We start from the raw sequence: 26,159 nt of genomic DNA on the forward strand, positions 1-26,159 counted from the left end.
TTGATTACTGTACCTTTGTAGTATAGTCTGAAGTCAGGGAGTATGATTCCTCCAGCTCCATTTTTTTCCCTCAAGACTGCTTTGGCTATTCAGGGTCTTTTGTGTCTCTATATAAATTTTAAGATTTTTGGTTCTAGTTCCATAAATAATGCCACTGGTTACTTGATAGGGATTGCACTGAATCGGTAGATTGCTTTGGATAGTATAGTCATTTTCACAATATTGATTCTTCCAATCCAAGAACATGGTATATCTCTCCATCTGCTGGTATCACCTTTAATTTCTTTCATCAGTGTCTTACAGTTTTCTGCATAAAGGTCTTTTGTCTCCCTAGGTAGGTTTATTCCTAGGTACTTTATTATTTTTGTTGCAGAGGTAAATGCGAGTGTTTCCTTAATTTCTCTTTCAGATTTTTCATCATTAGTGTAGAGGAATGCAAGAGATTTCTGTGCATTAATAGTGTATCCTGCAACTTTATCAAATTCATTGATTAGCTCTGGTAGTTTTCTGGTGGCATATATATAGGATTCTCTATATATAGTATCATGTCATCTGCAAACAGTGACATTTTTACCTCTTCTTTTCCAATTTGTATTCCTTTTATTTTTTTTTTTTCTGTGATTGCCGTGGCTAGGACTTCCAAAACTATGTTGATTAACAGTGGTGAGAGTGGACATCCTTGTCTTGTTCCTGATCTTACACGAAATGCTTTCAGTTTTTCACCACTGACTATGATGTTTGCTGTGGGTTTGTCATATATGGCCTTTATTATGTTGAGGTAGGTTCCCTCTATGCCCAATTTCTGAAGAGTTTTTTTCACAAATGGGTGTTGAATATTGTCAAAAGCTTTTTCTGCATGTATTGAGATGATCATATGTTTTTTTTGTTTGTTTTGTTTTGTTTGTGGTACGCGGGCCTCTCACTGTTGTGGCCTCTCCCATTGCGGAGCACAGGCTCCGGATGCGCAGGCTCAGCGGCCATGGCTCACGGGCCTAGCCGCTCCACGGCATGTGGGACCTTCCTGGACGGGGGCACGAACACATGTCCCCTGCACCGGCAGGCGGACTCTCCACCACTGCACCACCAGGGAAGCCCGATCATATGGTTTTTCTTCTTCAATTTGTTAATATGGTGCATCACATTGATTGATTTGCGTATATTGAAGAATCCTTGCATCCCTGGGATAAATCCTACTTGATCACGGTGTATGATCCTTTTATTGTGTTGTTCGATTCTGTTTGCTAGTATTTTGTAGAGGGTTTTGCATCTATATTCATCAGTGATATTGGTCTGTAATCTTATTTTTTTTTTGGTAGTATCTTTGTCTGATTTTGGTATCAGGGTGATGGTAGCCTAATAGAATGAGTTTGGGAGTGTTCCTTCCTCTGCAATTTTTTGGAAGAGTTTGAGAAGGATGGGTGTTAGCTCTTCTCTAAATGTTTGATGGAATTCACCGGTGAAGCCAACTGGTCCTGGACTCTTATTTCTTGGAAGATTTTTCATCACAGTTTCAATTTCATTACTTGTGATTGGTCTGTTCATATTTTCTATTTCTTCCTGGTTCAGTCTTGAAAGGTTACACCTTTCTAAGAATTTGTCCATTTCTTCCAAGTTGTCCATTTTATTGGCATAGAGTTGCTTGTTGTAATCTCTTAGGGTGCTTTGTATTTCTGCAGTGTCTTTTGTAACTTCTTTTTCAATTTTAATTTTATTGATTTAAGTACTCTCCCTCTTTTTCTTGACGAGTCTGGCTAATGGTTTATCAATTTTGTTTATCTTCTCAAAGAACCAGCTTTTATTTTTATTGACCTTTGCTATTGTTTTCTTTGTTTCTACTTCATTTATTTCTGCTCTAATCTTTATGATTTCTTTCCTTCTGCTTACTTTGGGTTTTGTTTGTTCTTCTTTCTCTAGTTCCTTTAGGTGTAACGTTACATTGTTTATTTGAGATTTTTCTTGTTTCTTGAGGTAGGCTTGTATAGCTATAAACCTCCCTCTTAGAATGGCTTTTGCTGCATCCCAGAGATTTTGGACTGTCATATTCTCATTGTCATTTGTCTCTAGGAATTTTTGGATTTCCTCCTTGATTTCTTCAGTGATCTATTGGTTATTTAGTAACGTATTGCTTAGCCTCCTTGTGTTTGTGTTTTTTACGTTTTTTTCAATGTAAGTCATTTCTAATCTCATAGCATTGTGGTCAGAAAAGATGCTTGATATGATTTCAATTTTCTTAAATTTACTGACGCTTGATTTGTGACCCAAGATGTGATCTCTCCTGGAGAATGTTCCGTGCACACTTGAGAACAAAGTGTAATCTGCTGGTTTTGGATGGAATGTCCTATAAATATCAATTAAATCTATCTGGTCTATTGTGTAATTTAAAGCTTTGGTTTCCTTCTTTATTTTCATTTTGGAAGATCTGTCCATTGGTGTAAGTGAGGGGTTAAAGTCCCCACTATTATGGTGTTACCATCAATTTCCTCTTTTATAGCTGTTAGCAGTTGCCATGTGTATTGAGGTGCTCCTGTGTTGGGTGCATATATATTTATAACTGTTATATCTTCTTCTTGGATTGATCCCTTGGTCATTATGTAGCGTCCTTCCTTGCCTCTTGTAACATTCTTTATTTTAAAGTGTATTTTATCTGATATGAGTATTGCTACTCCAGCTTTCTTTTGATTTCCATTTGCATGGAATATCTTTTTCCATTCCCTCACTTTCAGTCTGTATGTGTCCCTAGGTCTGAAGTGGGTCTCTTGTAGACAGCATATATATGGGTCTTGTTTTCGTATCCATTCAGCAAGCCTGTGTCTTTTGGTTGGAGCATTTAATCCATTCACGTTTAAGGTAATTATTGATATGTATGTTCCTATGACCATTTTCTTAATTGCTTTGGGTTTGTTTTTGTAGGTCCTTTTCTTCCCTTGTGTTTCCCACTTAGAGAAGTTCCTTTAGCATTTGTTGTAGAGCTGGTTTCATGGTGCTGAATTCTCTTAGCTTTTGCTTGTCTGTAAAGCTTTTGATTTCTCCATCAAAGCTGAATGAAATCCTTGCCAGGTAGAGTAATCTTGGTTGTAGGTTCTCCCCTTTCATCACGTTAAGTATATCATGCCACTCCCTTCTGACTTGTAGAGTTTCTGCTGAGAAATCAGCTCTTAACCTTATGGGAGTTCCCTTGTATGTTATTTGTCATTTTTCTCTTACTGCTTTCAATAATTTTTCTTTGTCTTTAATTTTTTCCAATTTGATTATTATGTGTCTTGGCGTGTTTCTCCTTCAGTTTATCCTGTATGGGACTCGCTGTGCTTCCTGGACTTTGGTGGCTATTTCCTTTCCCATGTTAGGGAAGTTTTTGACTATGATCTCTTCAAATATTTTCTCTGGTCCTTTCTCTCTCTCTTCTCCTTCTGGGACCCCTGTAATGCAAATGTTGTTGCATTTAATGTTGTCCCAGAGGTCTCTTAGGCTGTCTTCATTTCTTTTCATTCTTTTTTGTTTATTCTGTTCCACAGCAGTGAATTCCACCATTCTGTCTTCCAGGTCACTTATCCGTTCTTCTGCCTCAGTTATTCTGCTATTGATTGCTTCTAGTGTAATTTTCTGTTCAGTTATTGTATTGTTCATCTCTGTTTATTTGTTCTTTAATTCTTCTAGGTCTTTGTTAAACATTTCTTGCATCTTCTCAATCTTTGCCTCCATTCTTTTTCTGAGGTCCTGGATCATCTTCACTATCATTATTCTGAATCCTTTTTCTGGAATGTTGCCTATCTCCACTTCATTTAGTTGTTTTTCTGGGGTTGTATCTTGTTCCTTCAACTGGTACATAGCCCTCTGCCTTTTCATCTTGTCTATCTTTCTGTGAATGTGGTTTTTGTTCCACAGGCTGCAGGATTGTAGTTCTTCTTGCTTCTGCTGTCTGTCCTCTGGTGGATGAGGCTATGTAAGAGTCTTTTCTAGTTTCCTGATGGGAAGGACTGGTGGTGGGTAGAGCTGACTGTTGCTCTGGTGGGCAGAGCTCAGTAAAACTTTAACCTACTTGTCTGCTGATGGGTGGGGCTGAGTTCCCTCCCTGTTGGTTTTTTGACCTGAGCCGACCCAGCACTGGAGCCTACAGTTCTTTGGTGGGGCTACTGGCAGACTGGGAGGGCTCACACCAAGGAGTACTTCCCAGGACTTCTGCTGCCAGTGTCCTTGTCCCCAGCGTGAGCCACAGCCACCACCCGCCTCTGCAGGAGACCCTCCAACCCTAGCAGGTAGGTGTGGTTCTGTCTCCCCTGGGGTCACTGCTCCTTCCCCTTGGTCCCAATGAGCACACCACTTAGTGTGTGCCCTCCAAGAGTGGAGTCTCTGTTTCCCCCAGTCCTGTCAAAGTCCTGCAATCTAATTCCACTAGGCTTCAAAGTCTGATTCTCTAGGAATTCCTCCTCCCGTTTCTGGACCCCCAGGTTGGGAATCCTGACATGGGGCTCAGAACCTTCACTCCAGTGGGTGGACTTCTGTGGTATAAGTGTTCTCCAGTCTGTGAGTCACCCACCCAGCAGTTATGGGATTTGATTTTACTGTGATTGCGCCTCTCCTACCGTCTCATTGTGGCTTCTCCTTTGTCTTTGGATGTGGGGTATCTTTTTTGGTGAGTTCCAGTGTCTTCCTGTTGATGATTGTCTAGCAGCTAGTTGTGATTCTGGTGTTCTCACAAGAGGGAGTGAGAGCACATCCTTCTACTCCGCCATCTTGGTTCAGGGTCCCCGCAACGTGATTTTAAAAGTGACCTGTAGTTGCTGCTGACATGAGTGCAGTATTTATGGCAGGAAACCATAACTACAAATCTGCAAAATCAGTCCTGAAAATGCATACATTGTGAAATAAGGTCACAACCATCAGTGAGAGAAGGACAAAAGAAACAGGGAAACCATAAAGAGGTTCAGGCAGACCATGAAGCCAAGGAGATGAATATAATAAATAAATGCAGAAGACATGAGGTTCATAACACAAAGTGCACTTGAATTGCAAACAACATATTTGCAGGTACATGACCTAACACTGTCTGAATGCCTCGAGCCACTCAAAAGGGGAACTCAAGGGCTTTGCCAGGTCAAGGTTCCGGAAGTCAGAGCCAGGCTACAGAGGAGAGTTGGTCCCTGAGGTTGAAGGGTACCAAGTAAAAGTGGGGCTAGAGATAAATAGCTTAAAAGAATTAAGCCAAAGGCATTTAAGGCAGAACTAAGCCCAAGACAATGGCTCTTCAAGCTGTGGCAATGAGATGGAACAAAAGGGTTCAGAGGACCAACAGGATGCAGTGCTTCCAGAGTATTTCTGGGACAGTGGCTCCCAGGATTTCAGGGGACTGTTTCCTAACCTACCCACAGATGTGAATGTGCTATTAAAGATGCAGGGATTGTTGGGCAAACACTCTGCACACAGCCCTTCCATGGTTTCCACATTTTTGTCAATCTCTGAAATCAATGAGGAAGGCTGGCAGAAGGATAAAGAGATGTGAAGAGGGGGAGGTAATCCACAATGTCACTCTTAACTTTCCTCATGGGTAGAGTCTAGGTACACGGAGAGCTGCTCAGGAGAAAGTCTTTTGAGTATTTTTCTTTGAGGTCCTTTGGACATGTTATCTCACCTTTTCTTCTTAATAAAAATTTCCAGAAGTTAAACATTCATGCTAGTTAGAAAAATGGCTGATAGAACACTTAACTTCCACCCCACATCCTTCTTCAAGAGCATGCTGCTCCAACTCTTCACAATAGCCAAGACATGGAAAGAACCTAAATGTTCATCGACAGATGAATGGATAAAGATGTGGTACATATATACAATGGAATACTATTCAGCCATAAAAAAGAGTGAAATAATGCCATTTGCGACAATATGCATGCAACTAGAGATTATGATACTAAGTGAAGTAAGTCAGAAAGAGAAAGACAAATACCATATGATATCACTTATATGTGAAGTCTAAAATATGATACAAATTAACCTATCTACGAAACAGAAATAGAATCGTGGACAGAGTGAAGAGTCTGGTGGTTGCCATTGGGGAAGGGGTTGGGGGGAGGGATGGAGTGGGAGCTTGGGGTTAGCAGATGTAAGCTGTTATATAGAGAATGCATAAACAGCAAGGTCCTACTGTATAGCACAGACAACTATATTTAATATTCTATGATAACCATAATGGAAAAGAATATTTAAAAAGAATGCATATATATATATGTATAACTGAATCACTTTGCTGTGCAGCAGAAATTAACACAACATTGTAAATCAGCTATACTTCAGTAAAAATATTAATAAAAGAAAAAAAAATTTTAAAGCATGTCTTTTACATAATCATGAAGACGAGGGAACTTTTTAAATGAATTATACCATTGAAAAAATGATTGATGTGTCTGATCAGCAGCGATTCTATTCTTAACTGTGATTTTATATTTGAACAATTCCTGTAAGTATATCTTCTGTGCAAATACATGTTTGATTGGTAATGAATGTTACTAGTTATTTCATTTTCAGTCTTAAAAAAAAAAGGACCATGATGCTCCAGATGTACAAGCTAGTCTTTATACAGTAGTCTGCTCAGCCTGAACCTTACATTTTTCATTCATTCTTTCCTTCAACAAGCATTTCTTGAGTGCTTCCTGTATGGCATTGAGTGCACACGGGTAACTGAAACACAGCTCAGATTCTAGCAGGAGAAGCCAGATAACACAGAGGTAAACAAACAAATAACACTGTTAAAATAGAGAAAATATTTGGAACATTACAAGATGGGTGCTGAACTTAGAATCAAGGGGAAGATCTATTTGAGATCTGAAAGACTTGTCTGAAAATGTAACATTCAGGCTGAGACTGGAGGATGAGATGAACCACCCTAGAGGAGATCTAAGAGAAGGGCAGTTGAAGCAGGAGGAACACAGTGTTTTCAGGCTCACTTTGGAAAAGGCAGTTAGAGCCTTTTGACTGAGGGAAAGGATGGCTGGAGATGAATTTGGAGACGGGAGCTGGAGCTGGCTGAGACAGGGCCTTGCAGACTGTGGGAAGGAACTGGACTCCTAGTGAAACAGAAAGCTGTTCACAGGGTGAAACAAGGCTAGTGAGTGACACTGTCTGATTTATGTCTTAAAAGGACCACTTAAGATTTCAGTGAATAAACTGGGGCAATTGCAAGTGGAAGGAGAAGGGAAAGAAAGGTCAGAAAAGATGCTGTGCACTATTTTCACACAAGACATACAATGGCTTAGGTTAAGAGAGAGACAGTAGAGATGGGCAGAAGTGTGAATAAATGGAAAGTATATTTTGCAAGTGGAAGTTATGGGACTTACTGGTAGATTGACATGTGGGGAGGAGAGAAAGGGAACAATCATAGGTTTCCAGCTTAAGCAACTGAATGTTTACTGAGATGGGTCAAAGTAGGGGAAGTTACAAGTTCCTGGGGACCAAACAAACCTAGGGGTGGGGTTGAAGGAGAGTAGTTCACAAAGGAGAATGAAAAATACCAGAAATGGGGAAGTGTTGGTCAGGCAGGTAATGGAAGGAAGCGCTTCAGGGAGAAGGAATGGCTAACTTTTGATTCTTATCAGAGGCATATTTTCCAATATGATTAGTTTCAATTTATTTTATTTTTATTGAAGTATAGTTGATTTACAATCAACTATAGTTTCTGGCATACAGCAAAGTGATTCAGTTATACATATACATATATATTCTTTTCAATATGATTAGTTTTAAATCATTGACCTTTCTACCTCTGACATGATTCAATTATTGTTATAAACGAACATTGTGATTTAATTTAGCAACAATAAGCACAGCTCTCCATTGTGCTAAATTTTTTCAAAAAAACTTGAAAATACTCAACTATGGCTCAACTATTCCTCAGATTACTTTAAGTGTAAATGTATCACAGCAACTGACACTTGCTTGGAAACAGAATTACTTGAAAGAAAGCCAGTGAAATTGACTGTCATCCTTCACATTTAAAAAACAACACATACCACACAAATACCACACATTCTACATATATACTAAGTCTGCAAAGTTTGCTGTGGTAAGGTTACACAGAGAGGAGATCACATTAGTTTAAAAAAAAATCCTGAATACTTTAAGAGGCTGGATTCCTCCTCATGTATCAAAGCAAATGGCAATCAATAGGAATTAAATCAAAATCAGACTGCCATCTTTGGAGTGAGAAGGATTCCTTAGTATGGAGGAAATATACAAAAAGCCATTAAGCAGTAAGGCAGGCAAGAGAGAAAATGAAAATGACTCAGTATTAATCATATGTTGACTCATTTGACATCATATAAGCCTCATTACCCTCCCCTCCATTTATTTCCTAAGCTTAGAATTGTCCTGTAAACAACACCATTCAGAGAAATGACTGCACCATGAAGATCGTTAAGGTTTCTGTACTGAATATAGTAGCGGGGAGTTCTTAATGTCAATAAAGCAAAGCTTTTGCTCATAGTTAATAAAATGAATACCTCATTTCACTTCACTTTTGACTCTTTAGTTACTATCATGTTTATTATTTATTCCTCACATTCATGGATAATTTTAGCCATTAAATCCAGCTTCTTAACTACCTTAAATTCTTTTGAAAACATGGTGGGGAATACATATAAAAATACAAAGTATGTACTTTTAGTTGTAATTTTAATTTTAACCCACCTTTTGGGACATGCTAAGCTACCTGTTTATCCATATTCAATTCATATCCACTTGAAATTCTGCTGAAACATCATGGAACCAGATGCTCTATTTCTCTTACAAAAAACTTACCCTCTCCCTAACACCCACTTTCAGCTTCCATAGTATATTACAGGAACCACCAATATGTCACCTCCTTTCCTACTGGAAGTTCCAAAAGTAGCTTTCAATTTTTATAGTCCCCCATCATCCCTTTAGCAAAACCCAAAGGTGTTTCCTCTCACAACGTTTAATCACCGACCTCTCCTTGCATCATTCCTTAGCTTAAAGCCTTAGCTCTTTCAGCTAGCTCTTACTTAAATGAGTGTGGCCTTTTCTCTCTATGTAATATTCAATGGTCCTAAGAGATGTTATTCCAGCTGGTTATTCTGAACTTGTCACTCAGTTTGTCATAGCATAAATCTACTATAAATCCAACCCCTGCCTCACTAACTCCACCCTTGAATCCTCTTTGGGATTTGTGATGAGCACTTCCCAATTCAGTGTGTTAACTCCAAATTTCTCATCTTCTACTTCTTTACCTGCTGCCACTTCTCTTTCAGAGAAACTTATGTAGCACACTCTTCCTAATAGTGGTAACCAATAAGGTTTCTGTTAGGTCATATCTTTCTTTAAGTCATTATATAGAACACTCTCACTTAATATTATCAGAGTATTTCCATGTTCTGACCATTCTCTACCCACATTGGGCATTAGAGTCCATCAGGGAGATTTTGTAAAGATACTCAGGACCCACCCAAAAATTTGATTTCAGTTGGCCTAGGGGTATGACGTGGGTGTCTGTTGTATGCACTACCATACACATGTCACAGCATGTGAAATATATCTTAACTACATGTTCACAGGTAAAAATATTTTTGATTTTATGAAACCTAAGCTTTAATGCATATTTACCAGTTTTTTCTCTCAAGTATCATCAATTCAAAATAATATTTTGTAAGACATTAAAAATGTGGCAGAAAATATCACACTTTATCTCGAAGTCCAGTTTGCAAAACCATAAATACTAAACCTTAAAAATAAAAGAAATGGTACACGTAGAGAATCATAAGAAACTTCTCAAGTATGACTTTACATGAAGTCAGAACAAAGAGACAGAGGTCACCAGGATATTTATTCTCTGAAATACTCTCTTTCCTTGGCTTACATGATGCAATCTACTAATTTTTCCTATCTGTCCAGTTTTTCTCTCCCTTCTCGCTCCCTCCCCCTCCCCCGCCCCTCCCCCTGTTTCTTTCTCTGCTATTCTTTCTCAGTCTGTTTACCAGCTCCTTCTTGCCAACCCACTTAACATTTATAGTTCCTGGAGTTCTATTCTCAGCCTTTTTTCTCTTTTAATGTAACATACTCTTCTTAGATAATCATACTGAAACTACTATCTATATGCTGACAAGGCCTAAATCTATATCTCACACCAGACTTCTTTCTAGAGCTCCAGCTGAAAGGCTTCTTGTCTGCCTAAGTACCTCACACTCACCATGGTCACCACTGAATGCATCTTCCTTCCCAACCAATCTGCTTCTCCTGTAGGATTCTCAACCTTGCCTAGTAGCATTACCACCCACCCAGTTGCTCAAAATAGAAACCTAGAGGTCATTTTTGACCTTATCCCCTCCCTAACATTCAATGTCCAATCACCAAGACACATTGATCATTTCTACCTCTTAATTTTTTCTTGAACATTGATCATTTCTACCTCTTAATTTTTTCTTGAATCTATCTACTTGCAGTCATCTCCAGGCCACTTTTAGTTTAAGGCATCTTCATCTATCATCTAAACTAAACTTTGCATCTTAATCCCCAAACTGGTCTCTTGCATCCATACTTAATCCCTCCCTGTCTTTTCTGCACATTGTAGTAATCTTTTAAAAACAAAACAGAAATCTGCATGTAAATGTTGTTGAATCCAAATAAGGTTTATACCTGAGTCAGTAACACTGCACCGACATAAATGTCCTGGTTTTTACACTATACTGTGGTTTTATAACATAGTAGCAGTAGGGGAAACTGGGTGGAAAGGACGCAAACACCCTCTACACTATTTTTGCAAGTTCTTGTGAATCTTAAACTATTACAAAATAAAAAGTTATAAAAAATACAACTCTGATTATATTCTTTGGTTTCTGTCCTACCCCTTCTTAAAAACTATAAATAACTTCCCTTAAATAAGACCAACATCCTTACATTCACTTTCAAACCCACTCAAGTTCTGGCCTCCCTCATGCTCCATTTTCCTTTTTGGACTTGCACTACAACTATACTAGTTCTCTTTTAATTTCTTAAAAAAGATACTTTCTCTTGCTTTAAAAACTACAAATAAGTCATTCCCTCTGCTCATAACAGTTTCCCCAAATCTTTGTTAGTCTCATTATCTGCCTGTTCTTCAGATCTCTGCTAAATGTCCCTGCAAAAATCTTCCCCAGCCATTTTCTGCTGATCCATCCCTTCAAACTAGATGAACTCACCCTCTTTCAGGTTCCCACAGCATCCTTTACTTCTCCTTTTCTAAAACTCATCATACTTGAAATTTCTTGTTCAATATCTCACCTCACCTCAGTAATCCATAAACCCAACATGGTCAAGAAATTAATGTCTGGTAAGAAAATATTTGTTGAATAAATGAGTTTTTAAAATTGCTACTAAAATCCAAATTCATCAATTTCATCATTCCTCAAAGGAGTCTCTGAACTGTGTAGACATTGGTTATTGAGAGATATTTACTTTTCTAAAATTAGCAATACTGTTTACAATAATTTATGAACCAAGATTTCAGGGTGATAGTATAATAAATATTACAGACTCCGGGGGAAGTGATATGTCATTCCAGATGTTAAATAAGACGCGAGTATAGTTCAGAGATGTAACTGTAATGCTATTTAAATATCTAATAAAGGAAAGAAATTAAAAATATATACTTCTGTTCTAGAAAGAGCTCTACAGGACGTCTACAGATTAACATTCAATCAAGTATGTGACAAAAGAGGAACTACAAAAGATTGACATTCACTATCATTTTCTCCATTAGTATCCTGACATATGTGGTCAACTTTCCACATTCCCAGTGCAGTGTACAGTAACACAGAGTGTTCAGTGTCTTTGTAAAGCATTTTCAAGTCTACTATATGTCACAATGAATCAAAAGATTTCCAAGTATAAGAAATCATTGGTTAGTGATTCAACCCCTGGTTTTAAAAATGAGGAAGCTGATAAAATCAGACTTAATGCTTATAACCAGGATGAGAATATAGGTTGCCAGAATCTAGGTGACAAAACTACACCCACATTTGCACACAGATTTTACACTTTTCAAGAAGTGTATTAATTTGCAAATATTTCCATCTGGCATATTAAACCTCCTTTTTACTGAAGTCTTTAAAAGTACAAATAACTTTTAAACCTAGAAGCAATGAGAATGCAATTCAGATTTCTGATCGTGGCAGATGTAAGAATCAATTGAGTAACACCAAAATTCTGAATTTAGTTTTGAGATCGTTAAGACTTTTCAAAACTGAATTCTTAAGTTTTGTTTTCTTATGAGTTCACTTTATTTATTTATTTATTTAACATCTTTATTGGAGTATAATTGCTTTACAATGGTGTGTTAGTTTCTGCTTTATAACAAAGTGAATCAGCTATACGTATACATATATCCCCATATCTCCTCCCTCTTGCATCTCCCTCCCACCCTCCCTATCCCACCCCTCTAGGTGGTCACAAAGCACTGAGCTGATCTCCCTGTGCTATGCAGGTGCTTCCCACTAGCTATCTATTTTACATTTGGTAGTATATATAAGTCCATGCCACTCTGTCACTTCGTCCCAGCTTACCCTTCCCTCTCCCCGTGTCCTCAAGTCCATTCTCTACGTCTGCATCTTTATATGATTTCACTTTAAATTAGATTCTAAATGAGGGGGTAGGGAGATAAAAGTCACAGAAAGCTTTATGTCAAGACCCAGGAATGAATTCATTAGAAAAAGAAGAGCTATGACATTGTTGATTTTTTGTTGTTGTTCACGTTAATGCTCTAACAATGTGCTCTCTCATTGGGCACCTGTACCATTTATCTTTTTAATGGTAATTTTTTTTTTTCCCTACAAAAGACACACAATCCTTATCTTATCCACCCATTCACACAGAATTTTTTGGTCTGTAGATTACTGTTCATCATAATTCATATGAGTGGGATTTAATATCCTCCCTTTGATATTAAAATCATGTGTAAAAGCTGGTAGGGGATAAGTAAATGAAAAAAACTAGGCCATCTCTTTTTCATATTAGCTGTGCTAAGGTATTAGAAAACAAAGCTCTCCACACTCTCGTCCAGAAAGTCAGGCAGCAAACATTCAGCAGCAGTGCAGCAGAGTGGCTATAGAAAGAACTGGGTTTGAGTCTCTTTTCTGCTACTTTTTCACTTTGGGGCCATGACTGCATCACCATCACCTGTGCAAACCTCATTTACCTCATCTGCAAAATGAGCATGAAAATAACACCTATCTCTAGGGTTGTTGTGAAGATCACCATATAGGAAATGGGATAATAGTTTAAGTGCCTGGAAGTAATAAGTACAAAATCAATGGCAGTTGTCCTCAAAATGCAGGGGCAGTGGACAAAAGGCAGAAAGAGGAAAGGTGTCCTACTTTGCAAGAGTGGCACAGTCCTGGTGTAAGTGAGGCTCCTGGGGGAGCCTGGGGCTATAGCTGGTATGTGTGGCTGGAGGGTTTGGTGCAAGCAAGCCTGTAAGCCTGTAAGAGGGGTAGTGGCAGAATGTTGCTTTTCCCACCTACATGCAGATCTCCTCTAGACAACTAAGAGCACTTGTACTCTGGTCCCCACCACTGTGGATTTCTCTTCAGAGAGCATTTATCCATATGAAAGAGGGATAATTGAGGGTATATCCACTCTCCTAATCTCAGATTTTACTGTAAGGTTTATCTAAACAGGTTAAAATGCAGACACCAAGGCTCCAGCCCAAGGATTCAGATTCAGTAGATCTGGGCTAGTACCCAGCCATCTGCCTCTTTAACAAGTACCTTAAATTATATGTATACAGATGTCCACAGACCACACTTGGAACACTTTTCTGGACTGTCTAAGCTCTGCATGAAATTGGACCAGCATAGAGTTTTGTCTCTCAGAGAATTACTCTAACATCCTCAATAAAATGTCTTCAAAAAACTACATTTTAACAATAGACCTTAGGCTTTCATGAAGGGTTGAAATAAGAAACAGCCCTATGATGACAACATTTATAACATGTAAAATGTTGACTCTTATGTTTTACAATGTCCTTTTACTAATCTTATTAAATAGATGTCTCATTACAAATTGCCTTAACATTTTTATTTGAAAACAGATGGGATATAAGTTATATTTATATATGTGATATGTGTGTATGTGCATGTGTGTGTGTGTGTATATATACATATATATATATACATATATATATATATATACACACACATACATATATCACTCTTGATATATATATTAAGTCATTGGGCCAGCTGACTCTGAAAACCAGGAATGTCCATGCCTTAGAGCAAGTAGCCTCAGGCAGACAATATCCAACTAGCTATCTGGCCTAATGAGACCCAAACTCAGATAAACCGAAGCGGAAATAAGAACAAATGATGGAGGTTCTACCCTTGATTTTAAAAAGACCTGTTTATAATATCCTTCTATGTAAGAGAGCTTCAGCTCAATTTTTTTTTTTACTTCAAACCCACTCATGAAATTTACAGGGAATTTTGATTTTTGTTTATTCCTTGGGGTAAGTGAGGGGATGGTGAAGTGGGCCCTTTTAAGCTAAATAAAATAGCCATTTATTATATATTTGATCATGCAATCATTTCTTGGAAAAACTTATTACAGACAACACTTACAATTCTGACATAAAAATTCTGCCAGATCTGTCCATCTCCCCTTCCCAGCAAACACACAAAAGAATTTCAAAGTCTGTTAAGAAAGCCTGCACAGAGTAGGAGAGTCTCTAAATACTTAGCTGAGCCTTTCTTACCATACGTAGCAAGTGCTCAACATAAATTGTTTGAATGAAAAAGGAGTGAAGAACCACACACTCTAAACAGCTACCAGGAGACCGACAACTTGGTATCCTGTGCATTCTAAACAAATAAATCAACCAGACCTTATCCTTCCATGTGAACAGGTCAAACAAATTACATGGATCATAATATATATGCCAATTCTAAGGAAAACAGTGAAGTCACTTGTAATACTGTCATGCAGAGTTTGTTGTATGGTATTTTACATATGGAAAGATAATTAGACCCTTGATGAAGAAAAAGAAATTTTTAAAACTTCAAGAAATACCCGCTTTAATACACCTCAGAACAAGAAATGTAAAAATGACCATTTTTTGGCCATGTGCCACCTACTCAATTTCCTGGTTAAATACTAAAATAGAAAAGGCTAAAAGGATGAATTGGACAAGCCAACATTCTACGTGAGGAAATAAAAGAATAAGGAATACAAACAGTTTCATTAATATCCGAGTATTTCTCATATACCATTTTAGCCAATTAATTGCAAAGTGTTAATTTTTTTGGTGATGATTAATGTTCCTGGTAGATTTTTCTAGCCTCTTAAACATTTATATGGCATGTTTTTGTTCAGTTTCCTTCCTTTATAAAATTAGTCTCCTTTCTACTTCTCGATCTTCAAGTCCCAAATGATGTCTTTAAGTACAATGAAAAGTACCTAGAATTATTTCCTATCTGAGTTAACCTTTCAAAAAATAAATGAAACATCTTTTTGTAAAGTTCATTCTTCAACATTCCGAGGAAGGTTCAGAATTTTTTGCTAATAAACATGTGGTCTCTCACCTTTCCTAGAATAACAATGAAATAATTTTCTCTACCCATAAAGAACAAAGAGGCAAGAGAAACTGTACATCTTTGGAGTAAACAATCTATAAATGGATATAGTGGGCTGTTTCAGCTATCCAATTTTCTTTGAGAACGCTGAACAAAAACTTAAATAATGTCATGTTTGTAAGTACACAACTCATCCCTCATATCCCAAGTGTCAGTAAAGCAAGAGTGACATCTTGTCCCTGTACAGGAGACCCTACAGGTTATAGGCCAAGACTCTCATGTAATGTTTCCAGTGATTGTAAAACTGAGGGTCCATGGATGCCATCTGACTCACAGTTATATGTGGCCTGCAGTGGCACTGTAAAAAAATGAAATAAAGGGGAATAAGTGAGGAAAACTTTAGACAGTGCTCTATAATCATGTATTTCCCATCTAAAAAAGAACTGAATTTCCTGCTTTGCTTGAATAATGAGCATGTTTGGCATCTCTGGGCCCATTTACCAGCAAGTCAAGGGTTGGGTGAAACCAAGTCTGAGCTGCTTCCTTTGAAGGGGGCATGAGCTCTCTAATTCATTCCAGTTCCCCAACCTGGTCCATTTGACTCATTTGTAGATCCTACCTGACACCTGTCGGCACCTAAGTTAACCCTATTTCTGCACGATGTGGTAGGTGCTATGTCTGGGCTACTAAGGGGGTGAGAGCAGTCTTGGACAATGGAGGTCACCTCTGGCTAACGCTATATTCCCTTGCTAAGCCTTTAAAAAATAACAATTCCTTGCAACTAGAGATTATCATACTAAGTGAAGTAAGTCAGAAAGAGAAAGACAAATAGCATATGATATCACTTTATGTGGAATCTAAAACACGGCACAAGTGAACCTATCTACGAAACAGAAACAGACTCACAGAGAACAGATTTGTGGTTGCCAAGGGGGAAGTGGGGATGGGGAGGGACAGACTGTGAGTTTGGGGTTAGTAGATGCAAACTATCACATATAGAATGGATAAACAGCAAGGTCCTACTGTATAGTACAGGGAACTATATTCAATATCCTAGGATAAACTATACTGGAAAAGAATACAAAAAGAACGTATATATTTGTATAACTGAGTCACTTTGCTGTACAGCAGAAATTAACACACACTGTAAATCAACTATACTTCAATTAAAAAATTTAAAAAAAAAAAACAATTCCTGGGCCCCACCCCAGACCAACTGTATCAGAATGTCCTGAAGCGGGATTCAGGAATTAGTATTTTTAAAGTTGCCTAGGCGCTTCCATTGTGACCCACAGTTAAGAACCTCTGATCTAAACCAAGCATCTGCAGATTTTTCCTCACATTTCCCCTAAAAGAATTTTTTAGAACTATGTGCCTCAACTCATATTTTTTAACTGGCATCCAAAATTTTTCATCATGTTTGAGTAGTTGCAACAGATGTAATTCCTTTCAACAAGTAAATATTGACATTTTAAAATACAACTATTCTATCACTCTATTATCACCCACTATCATCCATTTTTTTTTAACATCTTTATTGGAGTATAACTGCTTTACAGTGTGGTGTCAGTTTCTGCTGTATAACAAAATGAATCAGCTATATGCACACGTATATCCCCATATCCCCTCCCGTTTGCGTCTCCCTCTCACCCTCCCTATCCCACCCCTCTAGATGGTCACAAAGCACCAAGCTGACCTCCCTGTGCTATGCAGCTGCTTCCCACTAGCTATCTATTTTACATTTGGTAGTGTATATATGTCAATCCTACTCTCTCACTTCACCCCAGTTTACACTTCCCCCTCCCCGTGTCCTCAGTCCATTGTCTATGTCTGTGTCTTTATTCCTATCTTGCCCTTAGGTTCATCAGAACTTTTTTTTTTAGATTCCATACGTATGTGTTAGCATACGGTATTTCTTTTCCTCCTTCTGACTTACTTTACTCTGTATGACACACTCTTAAGTCCATCAACCTCACTATAAGTAACTTAATTTCATTTCTTTTTAAGGCTAATATTCCATTGCATACATGTGACACATCTTCTTTAACGATTCATCTGTCGATGGACACTTAGGTTGCTTCCATGTCCTAGCTATTGCAAATAGTGCTGCTATGAACATTGTGGTACATGACTCTTTTTGAATTACGGTTTTCTCAGGGTATATGCCCGGTAGTGGGATTGCTGGGTCATATGGAGGCTGTATTTTTAGCTTTTAAGGAACCTCCATACTGTTCTCCACAGTGGCTGTATCAATTTACATTCCCACCAACAATGCAAGAGGGTTCCCTTTTCTCCACAAGCTCTCCAGCATTTATTGTTTCTAGATTTTTTAATGATGGTCATTCTGACCGGTGTGAGGTGATACCTCATTGTAGTTTTGATTTGCATTTCTCTAATGATTAGTGATGTTGAGCATCCTTTCATGTGTTTGTTGGCACTCTGTATATCTTCTTTGGAGAAATGTCTATTTAGGTCTTCTGCCCATTTTTGGATTCGGTTGTCTGTTTTTTGATATTGAGCTGCACGAGCTGCTTATATACCTTGAAGATTAATCCTTTGTCAGTTGCTTAATTTGCAAATATCTTCTCCCATTCTGAGAGTTGTCTTTTCATCTTGTTTATGGTTTCCTTTACTGTGCACAAGCTTTTCAGTTTCATTAGGTCCCATTTGTTTATTTTTGTTTTTATTTCCATTTCTCTAGGAGGTGGGTTCAAAAGGATCTTGCTGTGATGTACATCATAGAGTGTTCTGCCTATGTTTTCCTCTAAGAGTTTTATAGTGTCTGGCCTTACATTTAGGTCTTTAATCCATTTTGAGTTTATTTTTGTGTATGGTGTTAGGAAGTGTTCTAATTTCAATCTTTTACGTATAGCTGTCCAGTTTTCCCAGCACCACTTACTGAAGAGGCTGTCTTTTCTCCACTGTATATTCCTGCCTCCTTTATCAAAGATAAGGGGACCATATGTGCATGGGTTTATTATCCCTGGGCTTTCTGTCCTGTTCCACTGATCTATATTTCTGGTTTTGTGCCAGTACCATACTGTCTTGATGACTGTAGCTTTGTAGTACAGTGTGGAGTCTGGGAGCCTGATTCCTCCAGCTTGGTTTCTCTTTCTCAAGATTGTTTTGGCTATTTGGGGTCTTTTGTGTTTCCATACAAATTGGGAAGTTGTTTGTTCTAGTTCTGTGAAAAATGCTATTGGGGGTTTGATACGGATTGCACTGAATCTGTAGATTGCTTTGGGTAGTATAGTCATTTTCACAATATTGATTCTTCCAATCCAAGAACATGGTATATCTCTCCATCTGTTTGTATAGTCTTTAATGTATTTCATCAGTGTCTTATTGTTTTCTGCATACAGGTCTTTCATCACCTTAGATAGCTTTATTCCTAGGTATTTTATTCTTTTTGTTGCAATGGTAAATGGGAGTATTTCCTTAATTTCTCCTTCAGATTTTTCATCATTAGTGTACTGGAATGCAAGAGATTTCTGTGCATTAACTGTGTATCCTGCTACTCTACCAAATTCATTGATTAGCTCTAGTAGTTTTCTGGTAGCATCTTTAGGATTCTCTATGTATAGTATCATGTCATCTGCAAAGAGTGACAGCGTTACTTCTTTTCCGATTTGGATTCCTTTCATTTCTTTTTCTTCTCTGATTGCTGTGGTTAAAACTTCCAAAACTATGTTGAATAATAGTGGTGAAAGTGGGCAACCTTGTCTTGCTCCTGATCTTAGAGAAAATGGTTTCAGTTTTCGACCATTGGGAACAATGTTGGCTGTGGGTTTGTCATATATGGCCTTTATTATGTTGAGGTAGGTTCCCTCTATGCCTACTTTCTGGAGAGTTTTAATCATAAATGGGTGTTGAATTTTGTCAAAACCTTTTTCTGCATCTACTGAGAGGATCATATGGTTTTTGTCCTTCAATTTGTTAATATGGTGTATCACATTGATTGATTTGAGTATATTGAAGAACCCTTGCATTCCTGGGATAAACCCCATTTGATCATGGTGTATGATCCTTTTGATGTGCTGTTGGATTCTGCTTGCTAGTATTTTGTTGAGGATTTTTGCATCTGTATTCATCAGTGATATTGGTCTATAATTTTATTTTTTTGTATCATCTTTGTCTGATATTGGTATCAGGGTGATGGTGGCCTTGTAGAATGAGTTTGGGAGTGTTCCTCCCTCTGCTATATTTTGGAAGATTTTGAGAAGGATAGGTGTTAGCTCCTCTCTAAATGTTTGATAGAATTCGCCTGTGAAGCCATCTGGTCCTGGGCTTTTGTCTGTTGGAAAGTTTTTAATCACAGTTTCAATTTCAGTGCTTGTGATTGATCTGTTTATATTTTCTATTTCTTCCTAGTTCAGTCTTATAAGGTCGTGCTTTTCTAAGAATTTGTCCATTTCTTCCAGGTTGTCCATTTTATTGGCCTTATTACTCATGAGAGATCATGAGCAATCTCTCATGATCCTATGTATTTCTGCAGTGTAAGTTGTTACTTCTCCTTTTTCATTTTTAGTTCTGTGGATTTGGGTCTTCTCCCTTTTTTTCGTGATGAGTCTGGGTGATGGTTTACCAATTTTGTTTATCTTCTCAAAGAACCAGCTTTTAGTTTTATTGATCTTTGCTATTGTTTCCTTCATTTCTTTTTCATTTATTCCTGATCTGATCTTTATGATTTCTTTCCTTCTGCTAACTTTGGGATTTTTTGGTTCTTCTTTTTCTAACTGCTTTAGGTGTAAGGTTAGGTTGTTTGAGATTTTTCTTGTTTCTTGAAGTAGGATTGTATTGCTATAAACTTCCCTCTTAGAACTGCTTTCCCTGCAACCCATAGGTTTTGGGCCATCATGTTTTCATTGTCATTTGTTTCTAGGTACTTTTTGATTTCCTCTTTGATTTATTCAGTGATCTCTTGGTTATTCAGTAGCATATTGTTTAGCCTCCATGTGTTTGTACTTTTTACAGTGTTTTTCCTGTAATTGATATCTAGTCTTATAGCGTTGTGGTCTGAAAAGATGCTTGATATGATTTCAATTTTTTTAAATTTACCAAGGCTTGATTTGTGACCCAAGATATGATCTATTCTGGAGAATGTTCCATGAGCACTTGAGAAGAAAGTGTATTCTGTTTTTGGATGGATTGTCCTATAAATATCAATTAAGTCCATCTTGTTTAATGTGTCATTTAAAGCTTGTGTTTCCTTATTTATTTTCATTTTGGATGATATGTCCATTGGTGAAAGTGGGGTGTTAAAGTCCCCTACTATGATTGTGTTACTGTCGATTTCCCCTTTTATGGCTCTTAGCATTTGCCTTATGGATTGAGGTGCTCCTGTGTTGGGTACATAAATATTTGCACTTGTTATATCTTCTTCTTGGATTGATCCCTTGATCATTATGGAGTGTCCTTCCTTGTCTGTCATAATAGTCTTTATTTTAAAGTCTATTTTATGTGATACGAGAATTGCTACTCCAGCTTTCTTTTGATTTCCATTTGCATGGAATATCTTTTTCCATCCCTTCACTTTCAGTCTGCATGTGTCCCTGGGTCTCAAGTGGGTCTCTTGTAGACAGCATATATACGGATCTTGTTTTTGTTTCCATTCATCTGGTCTATGTCTTTTTGTTGGAGCATTTAATCCATTTATATTTAAGGTTATTATCGATATGTATGTTCCTATTACCGTTTTCTTAATTGTTTTGGGTTTGTTTTTGTAGGTCTTTCCTTCTCTTGTGTTTCCTTCATAGAGAAGTTCCTTTAGCATTTGTTGTAAAGCTGGTTTGGTGGTGCTGAATTCTCTTAACTTTTGCTTATCTGTAAAGCTTTTAATTTCTTCATCGAATCTGAATAAGATCCTTGCTGGGTAGAGTAATCTTGGTTGTACGTTTTTCCCTTTCATCACTTTAAATACGTCCTGCCACTCCTTTCTGGTTTGCAGAGTTTCTGTTGAAAGATCAGCTGTCAACTTTACGGGGATTCCCATGTATGTTATTTGTTGCTTTTCCCTTGCTGCTTTTAATATTTTTTCTTTGTATCTAATTTTTGATAGTTTGATTAATATGTGTCTCAGTGTGTTTCTCTTTGTGTTTATCCTGTATGGTACTCTCTGCATTCCCTGGACTTGATGACTATTTCCTTTCCCATGTTAGGGAAGTTTTCAACTATAATCTCTTCAAATATTTTCTCAGACCCGTTCTTTTTCTCTTCTTCTTCTGGGGCCCCTATAATTCGAATGTTGGTGCATTTAATGTTGTCCCAGAGGTCTCTGAGACTGTCCTCAATTCTTTTCATTCTTTCTTCTTTATTCTGCTCCCTGGCAGTTATTTCCACCATTTTATCTTCCAGGTCACTTATCCATTCTTCTGCCTCAGTTATTGTGTTATTGATTCCTTCTAGAGTATTTTTAATTTCAGTAATTGTGTTGTTCATCACTGTTTGTTTGCTCTTTAGTTCTTCTAGTCCATTGTTAAATGTTTCTTGTACATTCTCCCTTCTCCTTCCGACATTCCGGATCATCTTTACTATCGTTACTCTGAATTCTTTTTCAGGTAGGTTGCCTATTTCGTCTTCATTTATTTGGTCTTGTAGGCTTTTACCTTGCTCCTTTGTCTTTAACATATTTTTTTGTTGTTTCATTTGGGTTTTTTTGATGGGTGGTGCTGTATTCTTGTCTTACTGGTTGTTTGGCCTGAGAGCTTACAGACAGCTGGGTAGAGCTGGGTTCTGGTGCAGAGATGAGGACCTCTGTGAGGCCTCACTCTGACTGATATTCCCTGGGCTCTGAGGTTCTCTGTTAGTCCAGCGGCTTGGACTCAGAGCTCCCACCACAGGAGCTTGGGCCTGACCTTCAGACTGGGAACAAAGATCCTGCAAGCATGTGGCAGGCAAAGCAATGGTCTCCCAAAGACACGGACATCCAAATCCTTGGAACCGCCTGGCTGGTGTGTGGCGATGGGGTCCCAGAGGTGCTGGAGGGGCCGGGTGGTGGCCTGTGGCACACAGGGCAGCCTGGTGTCATCGGGGTCAGAGCTGGCCCATCTGCGCCACCCACGCCACCCAGCGTGCCAGGGACTCCGCCTGGGCTTGACAGGTGTCTGCACCTCGGATTCATGTCCAAGGCCCCGCATTTACGTCAGTGACCCCGGTTTTACATCTGAGGCCCCGAATTTACATCTGAGGTCCCTATCATCCATTTTTAAAAGTGCATGTGGTTTGGAAACAAGTAATAATCAACAAGGTTAACCAACCGCAATAGATTAGTACTTGCTTATAGGCATACAGAAAGAGTTGTTGCTGAATAATTAAGTACTGTGCATTTGTCTTGACAAAACCATGGAACATTATATTGACTAAAAGTGGGTCATTTTTTCTTCAAAAAAGTGCATGAATAAATTCTTACCCCTCAGAAATTTTCTATCACTCCTTTTCCTTCTTAATGAAACTATATTTCTATTCTAATTCCCCCATAGAATGTGAGTTTTTATACTTGAAGTTTTTTTATTGATTGCTGTTTCACATATATTCTCAGGCAGGTCAGTTTTAGAAAAAAATACATCTAGAAATTGATAATTCTGAAAATACATATGAAATTTGAGAATCTGATCATTTTACATATATCCATGTTCTTATATCTTTTGTCTTAGCCTGGATCTCCCAGAAAACAGAGACTGAGAAAAGAGCCTGCAGGAACATAGTTTCTTTGAGGAATTGGTCCCAAGAATCAAGAAAAAGAAGAGAGAAGCAAGGAAGGAAAGAGAGCCAATTCAAGCAGTCATTGATTTAGTGACCTACGTAGGCAACTAGGGCTCAATGCCAGTGGGGACTCTTTAGAATATGCCTCAGAATTGTCTGTGGGAAACACAGAAGCAGAGAATATCTGTATATGGCATCCATATCCCATTGGTCTAGGGTTCCCCACGAAATGTTAACTACCATCCTCTTCCAAGTTCACATACCTAGTAGACCTCAGAAGTGAGGAGAAGTGAGGTATGGCCAAGACACGGTGCTCTCAGGTCACACCTGTGCACATTTGATTGTTGCAACAATAGCCAATGGTTTAAAAGATGGGCAGAAAGCAAGTGAAGATGGGCACAAGAGATTCTGATAATCTCTTCAAAAATCTTGGCACTTCCCCACTGTGTCTCAATTGAAGACCATCAATAAATGAGAACTGGGAAAAACTTCTTTGAGTAGGTGATGCTAGATATAAACCTTAAAAGTAAGACATTGCCAGCCAAGTGCAGAAAGATTGTTTCCGACAAATGGAATCATATGACCAAAGGCAAAGGACATAAAATAGAATCATGTATTCAGGGAACTATAAACAGTTTGACAGTGAAAGTGTACATCAAGAGATTATAATGAAACAAGATGCAGGAGTTAAGGAATATTGGACTTTTTATATCATGTTAGGAACTTTCCCTTCAATATGAAGACTATGGAAAGACATTGGAGGCTTTTAGGCAGGTGGTCTCATAGTCAGAGAGTCAGACAATTTGTTATAAAACGATTAAGGCTTGGACCATGATTGAGTCAATAATGATGGAGAATGGAGAGGATACTGGACAACTATTTAGAAAGGGAAACCACAGAAGTCTCTAACAGCCAAATGGGGTAGAAGAGAGAAGAGGTTCTGCATGACTCACAGACTTCTGACTTGAGCAATTGTGTTGGTGAGTAAGTAATGTATATACAAGCAGTGATTTACTCAAGTTTTAGACAAGCCAGGTCCCCAATTTTCCAGTTGTTTCCTATGAGTCAGAACATCTGAGCAAAACCATTAGAATGAATTTCATTCTTGAAGGTCCATCTTAGAAGTCACATCCTCCTGAAGTCTTTCCTAATTGCACCCAACAAGATGGGGTCTCTCCATCTTTCACACCACAGATTAAAAAAAAATCAAATGTCTTCAGAATGGCCCACACTGCTCCTGGGAGCCCTGTTCACATAAAACATAATGTGGCTGGAATTTTCCAGAGATAGGGAGCAAGGTAGCCCTTCCTTCAGAACTAGGAAAGTCATTACAAATCAGTAAGCACATGACAAGTGAAAGGGAATGGAGACTGGTGAGGCTCTGGGCTACTTGGCTACCAAAACGCATTTAATTCTAAATTTTCAAAATACCATCCTGGTAAAATAAAATACATGTATGGTTCAAATACGGCTTGTAGATGTCTAGTTTGTAACACCTGCAAGTATAAACTTCTGAAGCTCTTGTGAGGCTCTCTCTTTGACTACTTGCCTGACTTTCTCACCTGACTCTACCTTACAGTGTCACCATAATGGAAAAAGATCTGTCACCCAAAGAGACCTCTAAGCTTTTGCAGGCAGACATTTAAGCACATTCCTGTGTGTATTTTCTAATATGTTTTCCTGCTTTGAAAACTTGGAGGTGGTCATAAAGGTAACGAGATGATGCATATGAAAGCATGTCAAAAGCCACAGAGCGCTTACAACAGTGAAATGTTGATATCATCATCATCATCGCTATGAGATCACCTGAAAACTTCACCAGGACTCGCTCCAGATAACCAAAAGGCCAGAGTGAAAGTTGTATTAAAACCTGGAAGTCAAGATGGCCATCTCACAGGCCATCATTACCAGTAACTAAAACAGACTCTCATTAAAACGTATTTATTTTCATTATATTGGCATACACTTTCATCAAAGTCTTTGCCACTGAATCAATGCTCATTAGCACTAAGCTTGAGTCATGACTATTGAATTTTCAGTTTTTTTTAAGCACTCTATCTTATTCTTTCTTTTTAAATAAGCAATAAAATCTAACTTCTAATTACCAAGTATTTAATTTCAATGACTGTGAACGCAGAATATATTCCCATGTCAATTAAAAGACTTTACAAAAGGCTGTTTATCAGACCCTAGAAAACTAGATGCATTTGATGTGTAATCCTATATTTCCTGCTCTAAGTGTAGACAGACACTAGGCATTTCAGCTTGAATTCTCTTCAGCCTAGGGGGTCACGCTGCTGCCATGGATTTTCCACATTGTTTAATTTTTCGCTTACTTTGAAAGTTAGGATTTAAAAGTTTAAACAGCATTTAGTTTTCCAAAGCAAAGACACAGATGCAAAGCAGATGAAATAACTTATGACAGGAGACAGTAAATGTAAATACAGGTAATTTTAATGTCCCACACGAGGATACTGATAAAAATAACTAACCTATTCTTAAAATATTAGGAGAGCTTTTGATTTCCATGCGAACAGAGTGATGTCAGAGTTCAAATTCATATGTGAAAACAGTTGGCTATATGTGCAAATCTGGGTTAACTAAAATTAAATTAGACAGGGAATCAATATCTATGCTTGTAACTCTAACCAGGGTTTTTTAATTATCATGAAAATTTTTCATTATTTTTAAAGCAAAGGAAAAATTTTAAATGGCAATATTTTGAAAACTATATGGAGAATGTGTAAGTCAACTCATAGGGCTGGTGTGAGAATTAAATAACTTAAAATACATAAAGTACTTAGAATATTGGGGTCATAAATAAACTCAATGGAGAACTTCTCTGTTATAGAACTAAGATGAGCACAATAATAGACTGTCTTGAGTAGTTTTGCCTAAGAGGTCAAAGAGAACAAT

The 26,159-nt window shown here is 37.9% G+C and overlaps 1 protein-coding gene across 1 annotated transcript in view; it reads right to left on the bottom strand.

Moving 5' to 3' along the window:
• PRKG1 (protein kinase cGMP-dependent 1) overlaps nucleotides 1-26,159 on the bottom strand; it is a 1,109,707-nt gene that overhangs the window by 1,036,773 nt on the left and 46,775 nt on the right. The window lies entirely within an intron of this gene.

Source organism: Lagenorhynchus albirostris, chromosome 16 (assembly GCF_949774975.1).
Source record: "Lagenorhynchus albirostris chromosome 16, mLagAlb1.1, whole genome shotgun sequence".
In the NCBI taxonomy this organism is placed as follows: Eukaryota; Metazoa; Chordata; class Mammalia; order Artiodactyla; family Delphinidae; genus Lagenorhynchus; species Lagenorhynchus albirostris.